General features: G+C 48.1%; 1 protein-coding gene across 1 annotated transcript in view; it reads left to right on the top strand.

The window, feature by feature from the left end:
- The first annotated feature begins 1,642 nt into the window (after positions 1-1,642).
- The window catches only part of KLHL29 (kelch like family member 29), a 283,806-nt gene continuing 270,333 nt past the window's right edge, over positions 1,643-15,115 (top strand). The window contains exon 1 of the mRNA XM_079109628.1: positions 1,643-1,790. The gene's annotated coding sequence lies outside the window, so the exon portion shown is untranslated. The remainder of the gene's footprint in view (positions 1,791-15,115) is intronic.

The raw sequence follows: 15,115 nt of genomic DNA, 5'->3' as shown, positions 1-15,115 counted from the left end.
ACAAGTTCTCGCTGTGCCCCTCCCCTCCTCGGCAGAGCCCTCCCCAGACCTGCCCCGTTCAGTTCAGGCTCATTAACCTGTGGCTCCCTACCCTACTGGAATCCCTGCTCCCCAGTTTCTAACAGACCTGGGGGCAAAGGGGCTTTCCCTGGGGAAGTGGAGGGTATGGGGAAGAGGATGAGGCCCACCTGCCTTTACCTTCCAGCAGAGGGAGGAGGGCGTGAGAGGGAAGGAGGGGGAGAACGAGGGATCTCTGAAACTCAAAACTCAATGGGGGGTGGGGGGAGGCATGCGAGGAGATGGGTAAGACTTGAGAGAGAGAAAAAACAAAAACAAAAAAAAAAAAAAACAAAAAAGCAGACCTAGACCGCAAGGAGAGTCTGCTGCTGAAAGGAAATGTTCTAAGTGGAAAATCCCTCACCGGGGGTGGCCACAGGCCTCCAACCAAACTTTCCTCTTAGGGCTGAACAGCATGGACAGCATGTGTAGAGGGAAAGGGGACGCGACTGAGAAAAGTCGGTGGAGACAGGGAGAGAGCCTGCTGGGGAGGGTGGAGTGTCAGCGTAGGCATGAAAGACTGGTGGGCCTGAGCAGAGCTGTCGCCCTGCAGGAGGGTCGTGTAAATGGGAAAGTTCGTGTACAGCGAGGGGTCGGGGCCGACGGACAGGGCTGGTGGGCAGGACTGGCGAGCCTCGCTGCGGTCCTTCAGAGATGAACGGTTCCTGCTCCTTCCCTCGGCTGCAGTGTCACAGGCAGGGAGGAAGCGGAAAGAAGATTGGACTTTTCTTTCTCAAACTTTTCTGCCGGTTTCCTCAGGTGTTGCGAGCAGACCGGGAGCTCGCCTCGGTCCGGGTCCTCCAACCCTGGGCTGGCGGGGCCCGAGGCCCGGGCCCAGCAGTCGCGGCCACGCGCTGTGCGTCGGCCGGGCGCGGCCGCGGAGCCAGGCGAGCCGGGAGCCACCGCAGGGGGCGGGAGCGGCGGACGGACGGATGGACACACCCGCTGGCACTCCGCCCCGGCCCGGCGCGCCGCTGCCGGGGATCCCTCGGGCCCGGGGAGCCGCGCGCGGTGCCTGGCCGGGGGCGCCCCGCCTCCCCCACCCTCCGCCCCCGCCCACTCGGGCGCCCGTGATTGGCTCCGCCCGCCCCTGGCTGCGCGCCGAAGCCCGCCTCCCTCGCAGCTAAAGCAGACGGTACCCGGAGCGGAGCGAGCCAGAAGGGAGCATGGTCCCCGCGCCGCGGCCGCGCCAGCCCCCGCGCCGCCGCCGCCGTCCCCGCCACCGCGGATCTCGCCGCAGCTCCAGCCCCAGCCCGGGCCCCGGCTCCGCAGCGCCCGCCCGCAGCCCCGGCGATCGCCGCGCCTGAGCGCAGCCCCCGCCCGGAGCCCGAGCCCCGAGCCCGGAGCCAGCCCCAGCCCCGCGGCCGCCGCGGCTGCGGGGAGAGGGCGGGGGCGATGCTGCCGGAGCCGCCGCCGCCGCCGCCGCCTCGATGAGAGCCGCGCCGCACCGCGCATAGCCGCACAGGCTGACAGGCAGGACTGACTTCCCTCTCCCAGGCATCCTCCCTGGGCTGCCGGGAGGCGGCGGCGGCGGAGGAGGAGGAGAAAAAGGGAGAGAAGGAGAGCAGGAACGCGAGGAGGTGGACCTGGATCCGTTTCTCTCGGCCAGGACGCGAGCGGCCCCAGCTACCGCTACCCGCCGGCGCCGTCCTCTATCCATCAGCCCTCCTGCGCCCACCCGCGACCCCGGGCTCTCTGCTCGTCGGGCCGGGGCCGGAGCGGCGCGGCCGCAGGTAAGAGTCGGGCCAGGCTGGGGCTCCAAGGATGCGGCGCGGGGCCCCAGGTCCTGGCGGTTGCTCGGGCCGGGCCGGGCTTGGGAGCGGGGCCCCGGAACCCGGAATGCTTGGCTCGGCTCTGGCAGCGGCGGCAGGAGCCTCCGGCGTCTGGACTCTCAAGGCTGCAGGAGCCCTTGCGCCTGCGCTGCTCCAGAGGGGAAAAAAAGGGGGGAAAAACTTCCTGCCCCCGGGTGTGTATACAGGGGGTTGCCCGGGGGCACTGTCGCGGTAGTAGAAGATGCTGGCAGGGAGTGTGACCCCCAGCCCGGGCAGCCCCCGGCTGGGCCCGCAACGCGCGCCCCTCTCCTGGCCACCTCCCCCTGCGCGGCCCAGGGCCCCGGCCGGGCTGGGGGCCAGGAGACAGTGGAGGGCTGGTCCCTGGGGCGGCCGCGCGCGCTGCCCCTTGGGGAGGTTCGCGCCTCTGTGCTGCGTGAAGACAGGTAGGGGTTTCTGCCCCCTCGCGTCATCAGACCTCACATTTGGGAACCGGGTTTCTTCACTGGATCCCAAGTAACTTTAGAGGTAGAAGAGCTTGAAAACCGTCGAGAGCGAGCCCGCACAGATTTTGTTGTGACCCCCCCCCCCCATACACACACATATACACTTGCCCTGCACCCTGTCGGTGCAAGCGGGGGAGGGGGGGCATGGAAAGGATAGCTTCGAGGGTGGCGAGGGGCGAGAACGTGGTGTCGGGTAGGGAGGGGTTGTTTATGTGTGGGATAGTGGACCAGGAGATGCGTAGTGTGGGAGTGTGGACGCGTGCCCCGACTGCCGTGGGGGATGCGGGCTGGCCACAAGCTCACGTCCCGATCTCCGTCGCCTGGAGCAAGTAGAGAGCGCGAGGGTTATCTGCGGTCGCGCGCCGGTGGCCGCGCTAGCAGCGTCGGCCCCGGGCCCCAAGGGAGCGGCATGCTCGCCTTGGGCGGGAGCGCCGAGCCCAGAGCCGGGTAGGTCCGAGGCGGCTCCCAGAGCAGGTCGGGTCTGCGTTGGCTGGGGAAGGCGGGGACGCGCTGCCTGCCTGCGGCCAGCCGTCTCCGCGGAGGGGATGGTGGCGAAGCGCGAGTCTCGGATGCCTAGGTCCGCCTGCTGAGAAGCCAGTTGTCGTCCCTGGGCTCTGGAACTGAACGGCAGACGCGGTTAGTTGGCAGGTCCTCTCGTGGGTCCCCAGGGATGCTGATGGGTGAGGAGCTGCCGCTGCTGCCAGCCGTGTCACTCTGCGAACGTTCCCCTCTCTCCCTATGGTGCTTGCGCCGCGGCGCGCCCCAGGCGAATCGTGGACGCAGGTATTTATGTAGCATTAGGCGAGACCTCGTCGCTGGAGGGACTAGACGTTGAGGACGCCGAGCTGCCGAGCTGCCGCTGCCCTCGAAACTTCCACTCGTCAGCTTGAGGGACATTCAGGCTCCAGTACTGCAGGCTCAAGACCCTTATCAACTGAGCAACGCTGGGAATTCCGACTCCTCTTGCAGAGACAGATCTGTCCTGATTACAGCTGTATTTATCCTAATTTCAGTCTCTTTAAAGTCATTTGTCTAGTCACTACAGAGTTTTTTTCCTTTACTGTGTGGTCTTCTTAGCCTTGGGAGGCTAGATATGAGGAATTATTTCAGTTTAGAATGAATAACAGCAGATTTAATTAGCCCACCTCATTCCTGATTATTTTTAATTAAGGAGGAATTGTAAAGCTAACTTTTTAATTTTTTTTTTAAGTGGGAGCGTATTGGACAATTTTGTAGATTGTTCGTCCTGGCACTTATAGAAAATGTGTCCCCTATGCATAGGTGAATACATAAAGGGCTGGTTGGAATGGATGTATTTGATTAGTCACACAGTATAGGTGTTGATAAAAATATGGCACTGTGTGCCACCAGTGAATATAGTCTCAGTCCCATACATGGTTCTGGAGTTCATTTGATCTATCACCTTGCTATAAATCAGGGAATCTCTAACGTGTACCTTTAAACCCTATATGAATTTAGTGACATTGAATTGGTTTATGGGTTGATGCATTGAACCAATTTTAATAACTTTTCTGGGCAAGCATCTTATAAGCCATATTTGTTCATGATCAAGAAACATTTTATTCTGTTCAGTCTCTCCATTTCTAGTGCAGTTATGAGAATTTATAGGTCTCCAACTTTCATTTGTGAGCAACAATCCAAATGAAATACCTAGAGTTTTACTGAAATAAAATATCCTATGGTAGCTATGGTAACAAATAGATTAAGGGTTATTGGTTTTCAACAGTATGTAATGGGGAGTGGGAACTCAGTGTTGTGTCTCTTTAATTATGTTTCTAATGAGTGGTGGTCCTACTTCTAGCACTCAGTGTGGGAGATAAGCCAGACCAGAATTCAGTTTTGTGAGAGGTTTATTGGAACAAAGAGTAGTAGAGCCCAAGAGAATGACTTCTGCTAACTGCAGCTCCTCATATCCAGGAAGCAAATGGATAAAATCTTTTTTTGTTTTTTCAAGTAGATGAGAATTGAATCAGTCCCTTTAAGATTAGAAATTGTATTTCACTTATAAGCTATTACCAAAGGAACCTTTAAATTGAGCCCCTGTTTTCTAGGAATAAACATGTTAGAAGTGTGGATGGAGTGTCACAGTTGTTATCAACACCTGTCAGTCTAAGTGAGGCATATCATTAGTCTATTCAAATCTTGCCTCTTTCAATATTCATGCATTTCCATGGTGATCCATTCCGTTTTTGTTTACTTAGTCAACCTTATAAATCTTTGGCATCAATTTCAGTTGTGCCATCTTTTTTTTTTTTCTTTCGTTTATCAATTGATTTGGCTGCAAATCATTCCTACTTTAAAGCATTCCCTTGCCCCATGGTTTGCAAAAGTTTATGCCATTCCCAGATACACAGACATAAATGGGTTAAATTTTTTTTTCTGATAGAGTCGAATAACACCATCAATGCTAATGTAGTTTTTTAGCATCTTGTTTCATATGTGTGTGTGCATGGGTTATTTTTTATTTTTCCTTCCTGCAGGTTTACTGTAAAACCTTCTTGCTTTGTGGACTGGTGACATCAATTCAATCCAGCAGAATGGAATAATGGAATAAAGTTTTTTTTTTTCCTTTTTTTTTTTTTTTTTCCCCCTCCTCTTAACCCTTTTATAGTTCAAGGATTCTTTGTGTCCTCTGTTCTGTCTGGCTTGGATGAGAATTCAAGACTGTATTAGAGCCAGCTTGTCCTTCTAGGATCTTTTCTCTTCCAATAGGGCCAAAGCCAGAAGGTTTAGGAACATCAGAAGGTTTTCCAAATGTATTATACATTTAGTTGCAGCACATATTGTCCCTGGGATCACAGTAACATTGTATGTCCACAGAGCAGGCAGTTTTACTTAAATGCGAGTGATGATTTTGCTCATCTGCTTTCAACTTTGCTTTCTAATGATGCAATCCCATGCTAATCACAGCCTGTATATTTCAGAAATATCAAGGCAAGCATTAGCACGCTACTGACTTATTAGGATTGGGCAAAGTAATTGGAACACTTAAGTTCAAAGTCAGATGGAGAAATGGAATTATAACCAACCTTGTGATTCTATAATCAGTCAACTAAGCGCCTACTTGGGGGTAGGAGGAGGAAGAAACACTGTGAATGAAAAATCCAGTCCTTGGTTGCCGTGGATGAGGACAAACCAAGCGGTTACCACATAAGACAACTAGAGAGAAAAAAATCTCTTCGTGAACAGATAAATCATATATTCCCTGGGCCTTTCTTATTAGCTTTCACTGTGATAGGCACGTACAGTCATAAATGTTTAGAACTCGGAGGATATTTCTTCTTTGTGCAGAAGATGGTCACTGGTTATTGCTCAGAAAATCTAGGGTCATCTCCTAATACGCTAAAACATTAGGTGCATAATCCCTGGAAAGTACATGCATTTGCAGCAAGTTTACCATAAGAATGGTCTTAATAATTTTTGTTAAGAAGCAAAAGTATGTCAGAATTCTTTACCTAAACCTTGAATCAGAAGTACTGAGATCTGGACCATCCTGAAATCAAAGTCTGTAGTTCTTCCTACAACCGATACACACTTAGTTTCCCAAAGTCTGAGGTCAGAAAACAGCAAAATTGAAAGCTGCAAATTAAGACGAGGCAAGTTTATCACTGAAAGTAGAAACAAAATTCTTTGGAAAATGAGCCTCACTATTTGGAGGTATTTCCTCCTTCAGTTGGGAAGGTGGAAAATTCTTGTTTCCTTCCAGACCAGGTAGCTGCGTGAAATTCAGATGGTTCAGATGACTCTTGAGCTGCGGTGGTGGATGATGACTCAGAAGCTACAACAAAAACCATGGAGCATGGGTACAGCCACAGATCTGGTTTAAGCTGAGAGTAAAGTACCCCGGATGTTGAAAGGCTATACCACTGGCTCCACATAATTTCTATTATGGACATTTGAAATTTTTAAATCATTGACCCATTTAAGGACACATACACATACATACACACATGTACATACTCTGACACTCCTTTTTTTAAAATTCTGGTTAAAAAATAACAAAGCATACCATCTTTATCATTTTTACCTGTACAGTTCAGCTGCAGTACTATTCACATTGCCTCGTAATGCACCTCCACGACTTTTCCTCTTGCAGAAATGAACTATACTCCATAAACATCAACTCCCATTCTCCTCTCCCCCAACCTGGCAACTATTGTTCTCTTTTCTGTTTCTATAAATTTGTCTACTATAGATACCCCACATAAGTGGAATCAGACGGTATTTCTCTTTTTGTGACTGGCTTATTTCACTTAGCAGTGTGTGTTCAAGGTTCATCACATGCTGTTGCATACATATGACAGGATTTTCCTCCTTTTAAAGGCCAAATAATATTTCATCATGTGTATGTACCACACATTGTTCATCCATCATCCATGGAAGGACATTTACATTGCTTGTGCTTCTCAGCTATTATGAGTAATGCTGCTTTCAGTTCTTTTGGATATCTACCCAGAAGTGGGATTGCTGTATTCTGACTTTTAACACCAACAAATGCAGGTCTTTCGTTGTAGGGCACTTGGTAGGAATGCAGCCAAACAGAACATCAAATGATGAATGCAGTGGATGTTCCTGGAATTTGTCTTTCCTTTTCTGTGGGTGCATTGCCTTGCAAGTCTCTCCAGTTGCTTATGCTTTGCTTTTGGGATTTCTCCAGGTTGCAGTGATATTACAGAATGGTTGATGGCAGAGTCTTCTGGTCAGAGTTGAGGTCCAGTCTGTGGTGCCTAGTAACTGTTCAACCTTGGAAAGATCTTTATCTGATTAGGCCTCAGTTTTGTGAAAAATGGAGAAATTAATAGCACTATCCAGGGTGGTTGTGAGGGTAGAAGAGGGAACCCAATAAAGTCTGCATCACAGAGAAGGGCGTTAGGAAGGAAAGCTTAGAGACGCTGCAATGGAGAAGGGACACAGCAACCCCTAGAGATCTCAGCAACGGTGGACACTTAGCCTGTCAAATGTTAAATCGTCTATGCTTTAATGGTGTGTCGGATGTGTATCTATATTGTATTCTATGTGTCTCATTATCACTGCTTATTCTGGAAAGCATAGAAGATTTGCATCATGATTCCAACCGTTAAAACTATCCTTCAGTTGATTTGATGTATGAACTTTTTAATTCATTTTTAGTATCATAATTTTAGAATTGTCATGGATTTTAGAGGTCAGCTAATCTACCTATTATTCAATCACCAAACCTTTATCAAGCCCCAATAATATAATAATAATAGCTTCCAGTTATGGCTGCCCACTATATTTTAGTACTTTACATATATTATCTCTAATCCTCATATCAATGCTGCAAGGTAGGGATTATCCACACTTTACAAATGAAGATGAGGCTCAGAGGTAATCAACTAGCCCAAGGCCACAAATCTAGCCATGTTGTACAGCTGGGTTTGAACACAGATCCGTCAGTTATCAATCTGGCTTTTTTGCTATGTGTGTGTTTATTTCCCCGATACTCCAAACTGGTTCTCAGTACATGTATACCACTTTACACTGCCTGTTATGTACTAGGTACTTTGTTATCAGCACTAATTAATACTTTATATAAAATAATTCTAAGAGGGAATGTGAACTTAAGAATATTAACTGGGTCTACCAACATTCATTGTACTTTTTGGATTGACCCAGCTGCTTTCATTTACTCTGGTTCCTGGAAAGTTAAAGAGGAAAAACCTTTAAATGATTGAATGGAATCTGTTTCTATATTGAGCCAACACAATAATAAATAGCAAATCCAAGAGTTAAAAACAATATAGAAAGGGTAAAGATGCATTCAGACTTACCAAAACTGACCTGGACTTGTTTGGTTTTATATGTCAAGTTCCAAAATTCTTTAGTAAAAATGTTAACCTGGAAACATTTGTGCCCAGGGAAGGTATCAAGTAATAAACACCAAAGCTTACTGAATGGATTTTGTTTTCACTGAGGAGCTGTGTGGTTTACATGTTCTGGGTTTGTCATGGTATGGTATTTTAGATGCTATATTTGGGATTATATCTATTAAATATGCTTGTTGATGAATTCTAACTAATCTAAATGGAATCTTCTAGGATTTATGACTTGAGACTGAAGACTAATTTTTCTCTTGGAGCTGCATCATTTCAGTGATAACTTGGCTCTATGTGGCACTTTGGAGAATCAGCACAAAGTCTGTCTTTATAACATGCTTACTTGTCAGGTGTCACTCCCCAAGCAGATTTTAAAATTTGCGGGTTCACAAAATCATTGTTTTAAAGAAAAATAAAACACTTAGAAATCACAGAGATAGCTACGGAGGGGCAGTAACGCTGTATTTGCCAACATTTTCTGGCCTGTTTTCACTCTTGGTATTAGTATTTTCTGGCGAAGGGTAGAGGATACCAACTGAACCTGGAGCTCACACCACAAAAATGTGTTTGCTCCGTTTTAACCCATGCAACCCAGGTCCAGCCAGGCTCAGCGGCAGAAAGGCTCCGAGACCATGTGGCCAAGCAATTGCACAGGAAGTGCCAGGGGAGGGCTGCAGACGGCCACTGTCCCTGGGCGGACACAGGCCTCTCCCGTGGGCCTGTCCATCCAGCCATACCGCCTCCCCCTTTCTTCCTCCCTGGCTTGTTTCTACAGGAAAGGAAAAAATCAAACATGAGGCTTCCTTGTCCTTAAGGCATCCCTGCAAGGCCCTTTGAAGCAGGTTGAGGAGTGAGGATGGGGAGGGAAGAGCTACAGGAAGACTCCGTATCTCTGTTTTGTGAAAAGCAAATGTTAGTTGAAGGCTGAGGCCAAATTAGAGACTCCGTTGCCAGAACATTCGTGCTTTCCTCTTGGTCATTTAGTAATATTCAGAGGTGATGAGGAATAGATTTTAAAAGGAGAAACAATTTTACCTTTCTCTTTTACCATCTCTTTTCAAATCCTCCAGCTGTAGGCACTTGCTTTGGGATCAAAACCGTAGCTGTACTTCGCTTCTTGGGGAGCCTTAATGATACATATTCAGCTCCTGGAGCTGAGTGTAGATTTAATATGCGAATACGGAGGAGACACCCTGGAAAGAGCACTCCCTTTCCTGTGGCATCTTGTCTGTTGCTCATCCTGTGACATGGGTGGCATTGTTCCCATTTTGTGGATGAGCTAGAAAGACAAAGCATTTACCCCAAGTTCAGATCAACAAATATGGGTGGGGGGGGTGCAAGCTTATCATCCAGACTGTCCATGGAGGAAAGAGAAAGCCTTTTATGTAGTGTATAACTCACTTATTAAAATAAGAGTAATTCTAGGGTTAGCCACATTGCTCACTATCACAGGTGACAATAAGAAGTCAAGGTCCAGCTAATTTTCTCTTAAGGTGTGAAGTAAATGCAAAGAAACAGAGACCTGTCAGTGTGATGTCAAGCACCTTCACACTTAAACTTACCGCCATCATCTTTGTAAACTGAGCAGAAGCTCAGTTCTGAGGTTCCCAACAAGGCTCAGTTCTAACTGACATTTTTCTTTGTGGTAATCAGAAGTTCCCAGGGTGTGCTCACTTGAACATAAGACAGTTGAATATTTGAAGCTAAATTCAGTTCCTGCCTGCAATGTGATTAGAACAGTGCCAGCATATGCTGAATCATGGGAACAAGGGGTTATTTCTGGACTCATCTCCAGAGTTGTGATCCCTGAGGGCAAGGTCTGTCTTTATCTTTAGCCCTGGGCCTGGCACGGGTCAGACATTTACTAACTAGATGCTCTGGGGAGTTCCCAGTCTAACCAGGGAGCCCATGGACAATAAGTTAAGAAATTTCTTGAGAGCCCAGAACAAAGAGAACTGAACCATGAACACTGTTGTGACTATAGCTCCTTGGGTCCACTCACTTGTAGCCTTTGACCCATCTCTTCAAGCCAACAGAGAAGAGTAGAAAATGGTGATACTCCAGGCATGGTCACAGACTGGTGCCAGTCCCCGCTGTTCCAGTCTGTGCCAAGATAAATCCAGAGTGAGCATTTAGAAACTAGGATTGCCTTAACATCACCTTGACAGCCAAAAGCATCGTCCATGGCTCCTCTCACTGAACAAGGCATAGACCCCAGCAGTGACAAATTCACATGGTAAGTTACCAAAAGGGTTGTGTACAGCATGGGCTGAGGCTTACCCTCTGGTGTGAGCTTTGTGGTCTAGCCGTGCATGACTAGGCCCTCATTTCAGTTCTTGACAGATTGGAAATAAGCAAGAACCAAACACTGGATTCTTCATCAATGATGGGGTGGATAGCCATGTGGGAACATGCATGCAATGGCCTGACAAAGCTTGGGCAGGGATTTTAGAAAACCAGAGACTAGAATCCCTCATCAGTGAGGTTGACTTTGCCACCACTGGGGAACAGGTAAGCTGACTCCTGTCTAATCCAGTGGTAGCAGGGCCAGCTGCCTGGTATCTGCTGCCCAGAACATTATTGTCATTTTGGTGGCCGTGGGGGGTGGGGGACGCATGTGCTGTGCTTTTATGTGCATCTTCAGTGGATCTCCCTGACACTGAGTGAGAACCGCTGGGTCTTTACTCAGGAACCTCACAACATACCCACCACATCCATCTAAAGGCCATTTCGTAGCAACACTGCCCTGTTCTGGCCTCCTGGGATAGAGTTAGGCTATTTTGCCATTGAATGAGCTTATTTGGATGATGTGAAGAAATATAAAATAACCTTCCTCAGAAAACCAGACACAGGTTTTCTGAGCAAAAATTGAAATGCCACAGAATTTGGGAAGTGTGAGTGCCACATTTGGAAGCTGGGCTGGTCAGACCAGGAGGCTGCATGCAGCGTGAGTGGCTGGCTGGTCCTTCTAGTGAAGAGCCTGCTGTAAGTGGAGTGCTGTAATCTATTCGGTTCATGCTGTTCCAACCAGCTTTAATCATCAAAACTGGAATAATATTCAAACTGTGAAACGAACGTAGTTCTTGCTGAAGCCTCCATGTGCCAAGGGGAGCGCCAGAGCATCTCGATCTACCAGTCTACGCAACGCGCCACAGAAAAGGAGCGCCTGGATTGCTTCACACGACGTGGGGCAACTGCCTCTTTCCACAGTGAAATGGCACCTGCAAGGATTTAACTCTTCCTCTTTTCCTCCAGGGGAGAAAAATGATTTTCGTGAAAACGTCCATGTTTCGTGGAAGTGGGATTTGGACTCTCTGTACAGTTGCCGCCTCTCTTGGGATGCCCCTAGTTAAGGTCAGGCAGTGCCGGGGACTGGCTTCTTTGGAGAGAGGAGATGCAGCTGTGAGACCTGAAAGCACCAGGCACTGGGGCACAGGAGGGGAAGGTCGCAGACACAGCCACGTCCAGAGGGAAGTTGCTGCTGCTGTGTGCCAATGAGGATGTCACACCCTCGGGTAAGGCCTGCAGCCCGGTTTCCAGAGGAGGGCTGCAATGAGCCCCCGCTGCTCCCCCGTGCTGTCCCTCACACCCCTGAGTGACAAGGGGATTCCAAAAGGATGGTCCTGATCAGATTTCTGCCCAGGAATGTAAAACTTCCATCTGATTCTGCAGAAAACACACACATGCGCGCGCGCGCGCGCACACACACACACACACACACACACACACACACACACACACACAGGGGTTTTTGTTCCTGAGCAGTCCTAGGGGAGGCTGCAGGAATGGATGAACACTCACTGAACTATGAAGTCACAATTTGAGAGCTGTAACTGTCGCTGTTTTTATTCCTGTTTCCTTCCCAGAATGTCTGCTCTCTGAAGCATTTTTTTGGTACCTGAGTAAACACCTGGGCCAGGTCTAGGCGTCTTGGTCCTAGTTAGAAAAGCAGTAGTCAGTTGACTATCTGGCCCTTGCTTCTGTGCTGGATGTGACCCATGAGCCACTGGGGGTGAAGTGGAGAAGTAGGGACATCAAATTGCTGTCTTGGGACTGAACATGTGAAAGAGGGCAGGACTTGGTTCCCAGACCTTCACAGTTACAATGAAAACTTTTAACTCAATGACAAACAACCTAATTAAAAAATGGCAAAAGAACCTAAATAGATATTACTCCAAAGAAGATATGAATGGTCAATAACATTTGAAAAGAGGCTCAACATTACTAATCATTAGGAAAATGCAAATGGAAACCACAGTAAGATATCACTTCATACCCATTAGGATGACTGTTCTAAAATAAATGAAACAAAACAAAACCAGTAAATGAATGAGTGTTGGTAAGGATGTGGGGAAATGGGAACCCTTGTGCTCTGCTCATAGAGGTGTAAACCCGTATAACCACTGTGGGAATACTGGGGCAGTTTTCAAAAAATTAAACAGAGTTGCCGCACAATCCAGGAATTTCACTTCTGAGCGTGTATGCCTAAGAAGTGAAAGGTGGGACTGGAACAGGTCCGGGTGGCTTGTAGCAGCAGTATTCACAGTAGCCAAAAGCTGGAAGCCACCTAAGTGCCCATCGACAGATGAGTGGATAACCAAAGTGCAGTACGTACATACATTGGAATGTTATCCAGCCTTATGAAGGAAGGAGATTCTACATTTCTGAACCTTGAAGATGTAAGGATAAGTGAGATACACCAGACACAAAAGGGCAACTCCTGTATGATTGCACTCCTGTGAGGTGCTTAAGAGCAGTCAAGTTCATAGAAACGGAAGCTGGATGGTGGTTGCCAGGGGCTGTGGGAGAGAGTGTTTAATGGATACAGTGTTTCAGTTTGGGGAAAAGATGCTCTGGATATGGTTGATGGTGATGGTTACACAACAGTGGGAGTGTACTTAATGCCACTGAATTGTACATTTAAGAGTGGCTAAAATGGTAAAGTTTATAGTAGGTGTATTTTATCACAATAAAAAGAGAATAGATTTCCAAACATTCCCAACTGATTTCTTTTTAAAATTCACTTAGGAAATAAAATGCATTCAACAATTCAACAGCTCTTATAGGGTACTTTCTGTATATCTCACCCTATGCTGGGAATTTATTTATTTATTTATGTATTTAAGTTAAAATAGTTCAGGTAGTACAATAAAAGCCACAGACTTAAGTGTTCACAAAGTTTCAATAATTGCATATACCTGTATAACCAAAACAAGATATAAAACATTATCATCATTCCAGAAAGTTCTCTGAGCCCCTTTCTAATCAATTCCCCTTCTCTCTCCTGACCCTGTCCCCCACAACATCTTCCTTATTTGACTCATTGGATGGTGGCAAACCCAGAGGTGAATGGTCTCCAGATAAAGGTGTTTCATTGATTTCCATGGGGAGAATGACAACCAGTGAACCAGACACTTCTTGTGCCACTAAACAGATTTCTTCCCTGAGGGCCATCCTGCAGGAAGCTAAATCACTATCAGGAGGCTGGCTGCTTGGTGACTTCACACTGGGGACAGGGAGTCGGCAGATGGCCTTATAGATCGCTGTCCCTGAGCTGTGATAGCCTGCTGCACGCATCCATCCCAAACTCAGAAGGTCACCTGCAGAACTAACCAGGCACCTGAGCTGGGGAGAGTAGAGCAGCCTTTCTGGGTAGCAGTTGGGTCCCCAGCTCTGCTTCTTCCTTTCTGGTTTGGAACCTTGGGCTGGATGACATGTTCTTCAGCCATTTTCATGTCTTTGGTCTGGAACTGAAGCTCAAGAGCCCAGCTCAGCAAATCAGGGCATTATGAGTCCTTCCCACCCACCCATGGGCACAGGGAACCTGAGGTAGAGAAAAAGGCCTGCTCTCTAAGTGACTCATCTCCCTGAAGTGGCTGGAGTGTCAGGAAGGTGCTGTGCTAAGCAGAGGGACTGCCCCCTAGTTCCAAGCAGCTACTTTCTGGTGGGTCAGTGTCACACAGTTCCCCTCTTTCCTTTTCCCGTTCTAGAGTGTTCTGCCCAGTTCAGATCCTGCCTGTCCTCATGGCTTCCTAGGATGCAGTCCCCCTGCCCACTGGGATTCCCTGGCACAGGTTGGGCTCCCAATATAACTGCTTCACAGCTGCCTGGAAGTCCCCAGCTGACCTGACCGTGCACTCCTAGGGGAAGTGATTGCCTCACCTTTTGTTTATATTCCTTTGTTGGTTTTCCTCTAAGGATCTGGGCCAATGCTGGGCACAGTGTACAGTTTGAACATGTGAGGCACAGAGAAGAGGATGCCATGTCTAAGACTTGCCAGGTGGAGTTGGAATTGGATCCCAACAACCCACCACATGAATGTCAGGGAACAGTGCAAGGGCAGTCTGAGCGAGGGATTGCCTCCCGAGAATCCGGGGCTGCTTCCAGCTCTTCTGGGTGGAAGAGTGCAAAACCCATAGCATTTTCTCTCTGGCCCTGTTGGCTATTGTCACATGCAAATAGTGATGATTTCCTAAAATGTGTGACCCGATAAGGGATCCCTTCACTAGGGCGTGAAATGACTGTGCATCTGAATCTGAGCCAGGAAAGATAAACTGCTTCATTTTCCCACACACCGGATAAGAGTCTTTCCAGGACACTAACCTCATGTTGTTAAGACCTTGGGGTCCCTGGTGAAAGCCCAGTCTCTGTTTGGCTTCCAGAGCTCTCCCTCTCTCCCTCTCCTGGGTTCCCTTCTCTGCCCCTCTCCCCACCAACAGGCTGGCATGTCTTGGGGAGAACCTGTATTCCTTATGTGCTTGCCCCCAGGGATACTGGCCTGAAAATCATTCTTTGGTCATTCTGTTGATTAGGAAACCGTAGGAAAAATATAAAAACCTTCTGTAGAGATTGAGAATGAAGTTTCTAAAGTGACTTTATCATAAGTTTGGTCATTTGGGGGAATCGTTTCTAATTAAAAAGGAAA

The sequence above is a fragment of the Sciurus vulgaris genome, assembly GCF_902686455.1.
Source record: "Sciurus vulgaris genome assembly, chromosome: 14".
Lineage (NCBI taxonomy): Eukaryota > Metazoa > Chordata > Mammalia > Rodentia > Sciuridae > Sciurus > Sciurus vulgaris.
Note: the sequence above shows the minus strand (reverse complement) of the source record. Positions and strands in the feature narration are given on the sequence as shown.